Source organism: Mesitornis unicolor, unplaced genomic scaffold, assembly GCF_000695765.1.
Source record: "Mesitornis unicolor isolate BGI_N332 unplaced genomic scaffold, ASM69576v1 scaffold28812, whole genome shotgun sequence".
Taxonomy (NCBI): domain Eukaryota; kingdom Metazoa; phylum Chordata; class Aves; order Mesitornithiformes; family Mesitornithidae; genus Mesitornis; species Mesitornis unicolor.
In genome coordinates this window covers 39,112-51,616 of record NW_010171708.1, presented here as the reverse complement: position 1 = coordinate 51,616, position 12,505 = coordinate 39,112, and positions in this window count along the sequence as shown.

The window sequence follows — 12,505 nt, the reverse complement described above, 5'->3', positions numbered from 1 at the left end:
AAAGAGTTCACCCTAGGAGACTGTCAGGTGGACTACAACTCATGAAGTAATGGAAACAGATATTCAGTAGACAAGGTCAGGCCTGTTGGAGGCTTCGCATGGGACAACTGAAACACCAAAGGCTTGTGGAAGTGAGAAAACCAAACTCTGAATAGAGAGCAGTCTACAGTAATGGCAAATAGGGAATGGTGGAAGCTGCTAGGAAATCAGCACAAGCAGAAAGCAAGCGAAATACTGTGCACTTGTTCAATAATTTGTAAGAAATTTCAAGTTCCAACAGAGAATGAGAGCTATGCGGACAAAGAATTATTACCACTCTGGCAGTCTACAAATCAAACTCTCATTTCCAAGATTCAAGTGGTGAACAAGTCAGTCAAATATTTGACAAAGAAACTAGGAGAAGGTTTCATCATTGCACAGATAGAGGAATAAACTGTGATACTTAAAAACAAAGAGCCATGAGAAACAGAGAAAACCAAGACCAAAAAGAAAAGAAAAAAAGATAAACCTTTCAACAAGAGAAATCTAAGAATCTAAAGAATAAGGAAGCCAAAGCAAATATAACACTTGAAAAACAGTTATTACAGATATGCAGCTAGCACAGGGCTGACTTAAATCTTCTTTTACCTTCTATAGTCATTTACATTTATGCAAAATGACTATTAAAGTCTACCAAGCAGCACAGTCATTCCTTTATATGAGCAAGCAGCTGCATGGCTTTAGTTGCCTGCCAGTTTAAATCACAATGGTGATGAACACAAAGCATGAGAGAATGTCACATTTAGCAATCTCAATCCTAGTTAATGAGTAGTGTTTGAAATATCATTAACCCAAATTAACAAAATTTGAAGTGGCAAGCAAGCAAAAGAGAACAGCACCCAATGACTTCTCAGTCAGCTCTCCACCAAACCAAGGTATTACAGGAGGAAGATACGAGTTATATCTGGGCATTAAGGTTTTCTACAACCAAATGAAGCACTGAAGCAAGGAAAAGTCAGTTTCTTTATCATCCTGAGCACTGGAAAGGAGAGACCGCTTCCACAGAGCCTGGAAAGTCACAGCTCAAATTGGAGTTGAGATCAACAAGCTGCATTCAGCTCCTGGTTGAGGACTGCAAGGATTCACAGCAAGTATTCCAGCAAAGGCAATGTATTACCTGAAAATAACACTGCAGAGAGCCTTTGTAAAAGAAAAGAAAGTGATAATAATAGAAAAATACAGGTTTGAAGATACACCTGCAAGTCATCTAGGCCCATTCCCTCTTCAAAACAGAGCTAGCTTCAAAATTAGACCAGGTTGCTCAAGAGCCTCAGCCCATCAAGTTTTGAAAGACTTAGGATTTAGAAAGTCCAAAGCCTCTCTAGGCCCTGTTCCTGCACTTGAGCACCCTTTGTTGTGAATAATTTTCCCTTAATCCCATAGGAATTTCCACTGCAGCTACCCCTATCAATTACCTCTTGTTATTTCACTGTACCTCTGAGAGAACTCCATCTTCTCTACAGCCCCCCTTGAGGGAATGAAAAAGCTGCAAATAGATCCCTACATTTCACATCTTGGGCACCTCAAGGCTAAGCCAACCCATGTCCTTCAGCCTCCCCAGTGTGTCTCATGGTGCACACCATGGCCATATTAATAGCCCTTCACTGGCCTCATTCCAGCCTCCCTCACACTGGAGGGAATGGGGAAACGCTAACACTAGACACTAATAATATAGTAGTATCTCTCTCCAAGGAAGATGACTTTTTTAGAGGTGACTTAGTAAGGTGGGTTAGTTTTGCTTTTTCATTAATAGAGACATATAGGTAAAGGAAGCAGCATACCCTGCAGTGTCTGGTAAACTCATATTTGACATCCCAGAGGCACTGCCCTGATGCACAGTCATCCTTGGTGCAAGAATTTCATACATTGCAAAGGCAATTAGTAAACCTGATACAAGTGGAAAACACCTCAGAGCCTCCCACAGAGGCAGGAACCCCTCACAGAACTAATTGTGCTCAATATCACACCCTAAAAGGCACAAAACCAAAAAGAAGTGCTGGCTAGTTTTAGGAATACAGTGTATGGAGAGATATAGAATAAAGGAACAATAATTTGCATCTCTTCCCACATATTATGGTTTTAAATTTTAACAAGACAGAGGAAAAAACATCTAGAAAGGACTTTACTAAGTTGAGTGACACTGTTCTAATTACAGTGGATAATCTTGAGGCAAAGAAGTTTTTCCATATCATGCCTTTACAGGATTTAAAGAAAAAAAGAAAGCCACAAATTACCTTAAGAACTGAATCATTCTGAAGATTAATGATACTTAGCCAGAAAAGACTTCAAAGACACAAAGCATCCTTCCAAAATCCCATTCACCCAGCCACCCAGGAACAAGCAGGTTCGTTCTGCTGAGCAACTGGCAAGGAGGATACGGATTTCCTTGTTTATGGCAGCCAAACAAGAAGCTGAAGCCAGGAGATTTCCACAGCAATGCTGCGGGGCTGGCTTATCCCTAGGAAAGAAGTGAACTGGCATTTGAGCTCCATAAGGAAAACCAAAGGGGTATTTTAAGGATAATTTTTAGGAACTCTCCAGAGTTCAGACCTCTTCCTGAATATCCTGCTAAGGTCAAGAAGTTGGGGTTTCCTCCCTCCCCTCTCCAATGCCAACCAGCAGGAGGCTCCTTTTCCCCTCATACCCCAGGCACCAGCTGCGGAGCCAGTCCATGCAGCTGGGTTGAGATGCACCTGGTTGCTCTGGATCTTCTGGAGGCTCAGCTCGGCTCAGGATGCTGAGTCTCACAAAAACAGTTCAGCTGCCTTTCTTAAGGATGAGAAAACCCAAGGGAACAGTACCAAAGCTTTGGTAGTTGCTGGTTACCTTGACACCACCCATCATACAAATAAAAAGCAAAGAAATAATTAACTTACTGAAATCTAAAAAAACAACCACCCTGTTTCTAATGTTGTGAAGGACAAGTGAACAAAAATAGAAGTGTGATTTTTCTCTTTCATCTCTTCATCCTAAGATCAGATCTGAGAGGCTTCTCTCTCTTTGTTACTCAGTTTTAGATGAGACAACGGAACAGTGAAGGCTCTGCTCTTTGAACAAGCCTTCCATCCTCACAGCGGGGAATATAGGCTAAGGAACATATTTGCCATATTGTGGCCTCCAGCTAGATGCGCATCTTGGTCCCTTTCCTGCCCTTTAGGACTACTGTATGTAATAGCTTTAGTAAGGATGCAGTTTCAGAAGGTTTCCTCCACCATCACCCTCTCCCCTCTTCTATTGACCATCCTCACTTCTTTGAAAATGCTTAAAGTACAGACTGATGATGCCCCTGTGAGAAAGCTATAAAAAGGGAAACAAATAATATTATTTTCACAGGCAGGTTACAGACTGGAGAAGTTAGGGCTGGATTAAAACTACTTCTGACTTCTTAAACCTATTTCACAGCCCACACTAAACATCCTGCTGCTCTGAGCCAGCCAACGAAGAGACAAATTGAGAAGAGGAAAAAAAAAAACCAGTATAATCACTAAACAGAAGGAAACTGTAAATACAGCCATAGAGTGCCTCCCCAACAACATAGTTTCATACATACAAATTCATTTCCTTTCCACAATAGAGATCAATAACAATACCTCAAGATAAATACTGCAAACGATATGCCACTGCAGGAATAAACCAGTAGATTAGAAACAGAAAGGATTATTTATGTAAAAGAGCTACATTGTTTATTATTATTTAGTTTGTACAGCAGGTTCCTGAAGGCCTCTGAGGAATGATAAACTTTGCACATTTAAGGGCTGCTCATTTCTTATACCACTGAAAGGCAGCCACCCTGGGACTGCTCTGCTGGCTCCCCTGGCAATTTTTTCTGGCATTTTTACAGTATGTGGCATTTTCCTTAAAAGTTACAGCTGCCGTTTTCATATTATAAGAAGAAAAGTTTTTATGCTTCATAGGACAACAAAAAACTTGACAACATTAATGCTTTAAAGGAAAAAAAAGGTCGAAAGTCCCACCGCACCTCTATTCCAGCTGCAGGAGTGCAACAGCGTAGCAACACCAACCACTGGCAACCTCCTCCGCAGCTGTTCCACCAAGGACCACATTGGTGTCATGCACTGGCTTTTAGTCTTGGTACAGGCAGGTATATCCAGGACAAGATCATGTAATATCAGAAGTATTTTCACAGAACATAGGATAAGTTCAAACTGAGTTATAAGGAAGGTCTCTGATAGAGGCCTACTTCAGCAGGGTCCCTAAAGCAGTTTGCCAGTGACAGAAAACCAGTTATTTAAAACAAACAAAAAAACCAAAGAAATCACTCCAAGAAAAACAGAAGCACACACAAAATGCCAATGTTTCTCATTAAAGGGGCTAAGGATTTTCAGCACTGTAAGAAATCTGTTTTATAGGATCCTACTTTTAATTCAGTAATCTCGGACTGCTGGACATGGAAATATTATTCTGGCACAAAAACTCTGACTTCTTGCAGTACACAAGACTTCAGATGGTAATATTTGGCCTTCAGAGAGCTTCTACTAATGCTGCAAAACTCAATGAAAAATAGTACAGCTCTTCCTTTTTGATAGGCACAAGGATTATCTTCCATCCCTAGAAAAAGCTATAAAGTGATATTCTGTGAGAATACCTTGAATTGATATTTCAAAGGGTTTCTTTTGAAAGAATGATTTATAGATCACAAAGACCAATGGGTCTTTTATCAAAGAAAATGGATTCCTTTTCTGAACCACAATGAAAAGATTGATGATATCCTAGACCACATCTCCATTTTTGAGAGTTGTGTAGCACCAAAAGACAACAGCTACAGTGGGTCAGTACTTTACAGCACTGCAAATAACTCACATACTAATTACAGAATAAGTTCTCATGGTGTTTTATGGAGGCCAGAAAGCAAAATTTTAAAATATTAATGATATAATTTATCATATCCCCTCAGTATTTATTAAGGACAACAAAGAGAGTTTTAAGTAATAACTACACATAACAAAGTCTCAAAATGGATACAAATATGTCAGTGCATGGTTTTATTTTCTTATCAGGACTAAGAAAGTATGTATATATGTAAAAGTATCCTCTGTGTATGAACATTAAGATACTTTCAGCTTGATCATATCCCTTCCTCATCTCAGTAATAAAATTCCTACCAACTCTTTATGTGGAGCACAGCCTGTATCAACAGGCTTTCCAAAATTATTATCCAGTCAAGGGAAAGACATGCAAATTGTATTATCTTTAAGGCTTTTAGAAGAGAGAGGGGGGAGGGAAAAGAAGATATCTTTCTTTTTAACCTGGTTCCATTATTACTGATTTTTCAAAGTTGTATTTTCCGACAGAGTCAGCACCTAATATGTTAAGTGAAATAACATTTTTTCAGCGTCAACAAAATATGGAATACATGTGTTTTGACACATACGGAAGAGAGGTAATCGCAAGAGAATATGGAAGAAAGTGAGCAACCCACACCGGCATTTCCTGTTACATTGGCATATGCTGTCCTCAGAAGACACAACAGATCTGTGGAGACCAGAAGCAAACAGCTTCTCAGCTGAATGGGACCTGCTGAGAGCTGCACCCTTCATGTCCATCTGCTAAAGCCTGCACCCTTCTTGTCCATCTGCTCAAGCCTTACACATCACAAGGGGCGTGAGATCCCACCATTGGTTTCTTGTAGAGATTTCCTCCATCCCTCAAATACACAAGCTTTTTTTCCTTGTGAGCTCATGACGGCTCAGTCATAGCCCTCGGTACTGAAAAACTGAGCAAGCAAGAAGCAATAGTACATTATAATAAAATAATACAACCCTACAAGATACAGGTTTGTTAGCTTCCTCAGCTAGAAATCATAATAAAGAAGATAAAATTAAGAGTAAGTCTCTTTCCAGAGTCCCTTAGATTCCAAGAAGATTCAAGGACAATGTTATTCATCAATCATTTTACTAGTAGCTACTCCTCTAGTGCCATGCCACTAATTGTGCAAGGGGTAGAGCCACGAGTAATAAGAATCCTGCTTCTCTACTGTTTCTTTTCTTCTTTTTCCTGATATTCTTCTTGTTGTTGCCATCTCTATGCTTTGTTCTTTTGGGTTAATGTGGCATGTCTCCAACACAGCTTAGGAAAATAACTATAATGTGATTTGGGTTTAGTGTCATTAAACCAGATTAGCAAGGAGTGCTCATGAAAATCCATAATTACCTCACAAAACAAGGAAGAAAAAAAAAAGACTTTTTTTGCCAGGGAAGTAGAAAGAACTTAACTTCTATTTAACTACTCGGGGTACTCGAGAAAAGTTATTGCCACATTGTTTTCCCTCTGCACTTTTCTGTGCCTTGTAAATATCATAAAATACCAAAATCTGCTGAAAACATCAATCTTCTCTCAAAGCTGATTCCTAATATGAAACCAAATATACAGCCTTTATTTAAAGAAAAGAAAATAAAAAGCCCTAGAGAACATAATGCAACTTGATGGATGTGCTCGTGCTTTGAGTACAAGGCTGGAATTTATTTTTATTAAATCTATAATAGCAAAAAAAAGTTCCAGCTGGCCAATAGCACAATGTGGCTAACACCCACATAGCTAAAATGTTTAACCTCTCAAAACAGGGGTGTTGCAGAGAGCGCTGTCCAGAAGTTTGGAGATTTCCCTACCCCACTACTTTACCATGGGCTTTTCTTTGCTTTTGTTGTTTCTTGGGAAGAGGAGAATAAGGCTCTAAAATTTGTGAATAAAGACATAAGAAACTTTAGACTAAGGCATACACCAATATGCATTCTTCCAAGCCCTCATTTTCATTTAACATTTAGTAGAGGACAATCTCTGCCTGTAGGTTTTTTGGTCTGTTTTCAGCTGCAAATTGAGCAAAGATCAGCCTTTGTATCAATCACTGCTTGAACATCTCAGTGAGAAGCAGGTAGAAAAAGAGCTCTTCTCCTCTGCAGCATCAGGAAAAGGGTCTAGGACAGCTCCGCTGCTGCACTCCATGGGCAAGCATTCCCAAAAACCTGTCCCCTGAGCTTTGTAGAGTCCAACAGTCCATTCTTGTTTGATTTTTCCAGTAGTACCATCCTTAGAGAATGAGCCTGAAGTTGGCACAAGTAAAACAGAGCTTTCCTTTGCACTATCATTTGAGGAGGTTCCTAACCTCTGTAGTTGTGTTAAATTAGAGGCTTGCGTGGTCCCAGTCCTGGTTTTAAACTTGTGGGTGTTCTTGAGCTACGAATGCCATAGACTTCTTCCCATACAGCTCTCATATCTGTATCCAGAGCTGTTCATCACACAGTAAATATTTCCCCATCTTCTACACAGGGGCAAAACAACAATGCCTGTGCAATGGTTGCCTGTTGTATGCACGATGAACCCCATTCAGAGGCTTGATTAAGGGTCCTCTGTACCTGAATGACTGCTGGGTCTGCAGCCTGGCAAGCTGCCCTTGAAGTACTCTAACATGCAAATTTAGAAACGGGGGTGGAAACACGTGCTGTAAAATAATATTTGAGGAACTCTCCAGCCCTAAGCAGTGAAGGTAAAAAACACTGACAATCTCAGTAGTAAAATGAGGAATGCAGGAAGTAGACAAAAGTCACCTTCATGGAAGAATTAAGTAGTAAGTAAACTCTGTGTTGGTCATATTAGAAGCTGGTAAAATTCTACTCACACATTTGCCCTCTATATGCAGTGCTATCATGATATCTAAATTACATGAAAAATAACAAGCTTACTGCAGAAGGTCTCAGGCTTGCCTCTCCTGCATAGATTTATGGGTACACACAAGTACAACTGTTAAAATACCTAGTTAATATGCCGTGCTCTTCCCCTCCATTCCAGTTTTGATTAAACCAATAGAAAACAAAATCTGCATGTGACCAGCCTGACCAGTTTCTTTTTGGCTCCACCATATTAGAGGCTTAAAAACTGGGAGCCACAGAATCACAGAATACCCTGCATTAGAAGAAACCTATGGTGACCAACGAGTTCAACTCCCAACTCCACACGGGGCAACCTAGAAGTTAAACCATATATCTGAAAGCATTATACATCATAAGTCACCCTCTCTAGTCCTTTCACCATCTTTGTTGCCTACCTTTAAACAGATTCTAATATTTTTATATCCTTCTACTGCAGAGCCTAAAACTGCACAAAATACTCAAGGTGAGGAGACACCAAGGCTGAGTATAGTGGGACAATCGCTTATTCTAGCCAGTTAGCTATATTGCGCTTAATACTCCAGAATATGGTTGGTCCTTTAGGCCACCAGGGCACACTCTTGGTTTATATTGAGCTTGCCATCAACCAAAACCCCCAGACCCCTTTCTGAAGGGCTTCACTGCAGTCTTGTGTTCCCCCGTCTATACACACATCCAGAATTACTGTGCTCCAGGTGCTGAATCCAGCATTTGCTTTTGTTAAGTCTCATATAGCTGGCGATTGCCAAGCTCTCCAATCTATCAAGATCTCTCTGCAAGGCCTCTCTAACCTTGAGGGAATGAACAGTTCCTCCTAAATTAGTGTTATCAACAAACTTAACTACTGTGCACTCAACACCTGTGTCCAGGTCAGTGGTAAACATATGAAAGAGAAATAGCCCTAAAATGGAGTCCTGGGGAACAACAGTAGTGTCTGGTTGCCAGCCAGATCTTACCCCATTTACTACAACTCTGAGTCCAACTCTTCAGCCAATTGTTCACGCACCATACTGTGTACATGTCTAGCTGTATGCTGGACATTATGTCCAGAAGGACATTGAAAGACAGTATCAAAAGCTTTGCTAAAAAAAAAAAAAACAAAACCAAAACACAAAAAAACCCCACAACCCAAAACAAACAAACAAAAAATCACATATATTGCCTTCTTTTCATCCTCTAGGAAGATAACCTTGTCATATAAGAGGATATTAAGTTAGCAAGGTATGACTTTCCCTTCATGAACCCATGTTGGCTTTGACCAATAACTGCATTGTCTTTCAAGTGATGTTTCCAATAACTCGCAGAATAAACTTCTCCATCATTTCACCAGGCAGAGAAATAGACAGACCTATAACTACCAGGGTCTTTTTTGTTATTTTTGAAAACTGCAGTAACCTTTGCTACTTTCCAGTCAACTGGGACATCTCCAGATACCCAAAACTGTTGGTAGGTAACAGAGAGGTCTCGCAATACCATTGGCCAACTCTTTTAATACCTGGGGATGAACCCCATTGGAAAAAAACACCTACTGGACTAATGATGAACACAGAGAATGGGCAGTCTCCTAATTTAGTAGCAATGGAAAGTTTAAAACAACCTTCAAGTGTCATCAGTAATGGCAGTGCAGAAATTCTCCCTCTTTTACAACACAATTCTGTCAATTAGCTGAAAACAGCAATTACCAGTCCTTTTCTTTATTATTTGTGAAGAATCAAAACTTTCTGAGGATGATAAATGGCTCCTTGGAATATGCAATGCTCAGTTCTGCTAAATTTGCACTTTTCTGTTGGTGGTTCTTTTCTTTTTCTTTTTAAACCATTTTTTCACACAACCCATGAAGAAAAAGAAGTAGGGACTTAAAGAGGAGAGATGGGATACATTATGGAAAGAAAATGCCAGTGAGTAGTTTAAAGGAGAATACAGAGCTTTCCTCATTTAACTCACTGACCAGGGCAAAGACATGTTCCCACACCTTCATTAATTAAACAGAAAAGTCAACATTGTTAGCAACATTAGGAACAAAACCCCATTTAAATTGTTCTGAAACAAAACAGAAAAAAAAGGCCAAGGCATTCAGAGGATGACCTTTGAGAATTCTGGCTTCATTAACATTTCAAACAGCACAGTACAAAATAAAGACAGGAAATAGGCGGCAGTGCTATTTGGCTGCAGAAATATATATCATTAACATGCCCATAATTAATAGGATACCAATGTTTGTCCCATTGTCTCTGCTAATAATGGTGTAACATGCAAATAGGATTTCTCCGAACAAAATTGAAGGGGAAATTTAAGTTTATTCCTCCTCTTAAGCATACTGAGAAAAGCCAAATGAGCCCCTTTTCTGTTCTTTGAAAAGGATGCCCTCCACTGCCTGCCCTCGCAGGCTCACTTAAAACAGATGCACTAATAGGCAAATAAAATACATCCCATTTTTCAGAGCAGGCCAGCACTCTAGACTTGGTGGGCTTGATTTGCTATGAGAGGACTTCAGTGCAACACACTGATGGGCTGAACCAGCAGTGCCACAGGCGGATCACCAAATAGCTTCTGAAGGTCCCGTGAATATCACAATCTCCTCTTGGATAAACTAATGGTAATAGACATCTTTGTGAAACAGGCTTAGGCCCTTTCTTAGACTCCAATCAATTAACCACCATGTGGTTTGCTGCTTAGATAGGAAAACAAGGTGTTCCTGCAGCAAGTGGCTCCCATCACAGCCAGCTTAGCCTGGGTCTGGCTGGTGGTTGTTGCCAAGGCAATATGCAACTTTTTGGTCTTTAAACACTCACATTTCTGCTGCTGTTTTCCCAGAAGCATTCTGCAACCTGTTAGACCTCACTGCTGGGAAATACTGGTCTGATACTCAGCTTGGTCTCAATTTCATTCTGTGTTCCCATGTTAGATCTTCTCAAACAACATCCATCCTTGTACTCCCAAGCTGTGGCACCTGAAGGCTACTTGGTGATCAGCTGATACATTGTAGGACTTTTAACCTCTCTTATGTCAGATCAGCTTAAAAATCTGGTAAGAGACAGCTCTGCCTTATGATAGAGAGGTAAGACGCAGAAAGAAGTTCTTGAAAGTTCTTGTCTCTTCCCGGGGCAGAACAAAGGGCTGGGTGTGACAAACTATTCAAGTGTCACTGCCAGCCCTGCAGTTCTGTGATTAAGCCAAGTTTACTTTCAGTCTGTTCCCCTGTTATCCCTTCTCTATGCAAAGAGGCTGAAATAACAAGGAATGCAGCTTACTCTCTTGTAAAGGACTAGGGGGATTATCAAACCCTCCCTCTTTCTGTATTAAGACAGATAAATAAATAAATAAATAAATCTGTCATTTAGATTATAAGTTTGCTTACAAAGTCACAGAAGAATCAGACAGATACTTAGCAGACTGATTGTTTTGGTCATATAAAAAGCATGGACAAAAAAGTCCCATCATCAAGCTGTTATACAATTACTGCTGTGCCACAGATTATTTCACCAACCTAAAGGTCAAGGAAATAATTATTGTGGGGCTGAGAGACTTAGTAAACAGCAGAAGTTCAAGGATGAACCAGATCTGTTGATCCCAGCAGAGAACTACAATTAAGATGTAATATTTTGGTTTTTTTCACCCCCACTTACTGTTTACCAGTATTAAAAAGGCAATTTATACTTTGCAGGTCTCTAGATCAGCCAGTGTATTTTACTAGCAGGCAGGTAAGATTAAACTGTCCATCACAACAAGCTGTCCTTTCTCTGCTTTTACATTATCAAAGCCTATTGAGATTAAAGCCATAGGAAACTGGAGGAAATGCATTCATTTGCTTCAAGTTCATGGGTTTATGAAGTTGGATTCCTACACATCTGTAGTTGTCATCTTTAATAGAAAAAGCAAAATCCCAGAAGTTCCCTCAATGGTAGTGGAGTTTGAGAAACATTATATGCATTTGCTGAACTCATTCATGAATACCAAAGATATCTTCCAGGATGCCCTAAACCAGCAGTCAGAAAAGAAACATTTCTGGGGCTGATCTGTTTAAAGAGGAAAACTACTTACCCCACTTCTCAAGACTGAAAGTGGCTTTGAGCAGCTTTCCCTTCCACAGGACTCTTGTCCAAACTCTCCCACATGTACCAGTCAGCAGAGTGCTCTGAAGAAGAGGGGCATTTCAAAATGCTTCACGGCTCCACACATCATCACCCAAAAAACCCATTTTTGACTAAGAGTCAACAAAACAGCTTTACTATATCAATTACGCATGATCAGTCATACTCATCTCATGTAGGTGTAGTACATGCAAGGTACTTCTAGATTAATTATTAGTGTGCTCCTTCATAGGTTTGAAAACCAGAAAAGTCTGTGTATTGTGCGGCGGCCTCGTGTTTGTTCTCCAGCCTAATATTCCTATTCTCCATTCACTTCATGAACACTCTTCAGACTGCACCCATCTTGCCAGTTGTAAATTCTCTAGGACCAGAACACCCACTCCTCCTGTGACATAGCACTCCTTGTCAATCAGTTGAGCTGATTTATTTAGAAAAAAAGTCTTTGTGCTTTCCTTGGGGTTGAACAGAGTCTATAAAGCCAGGAATGACCACACTAGAATTTAAAAAAAAAAAAAGTGAAGTGTCAGTATTTCCAGGTAGCTTAACATAGATATTGCCTTTTCCCAGGTAAGACCAAGCACTCCAAAGGTATTTGTATCTATCCAGAAGCAAACTTTCATGACTTGGTTCTAAACTGTCTTGGACACCAGGGGTAAATCACAAACACTCATGCCCTAGAGCAAGCCAGCTAGCTGATACAGACAGGTAAGTTAG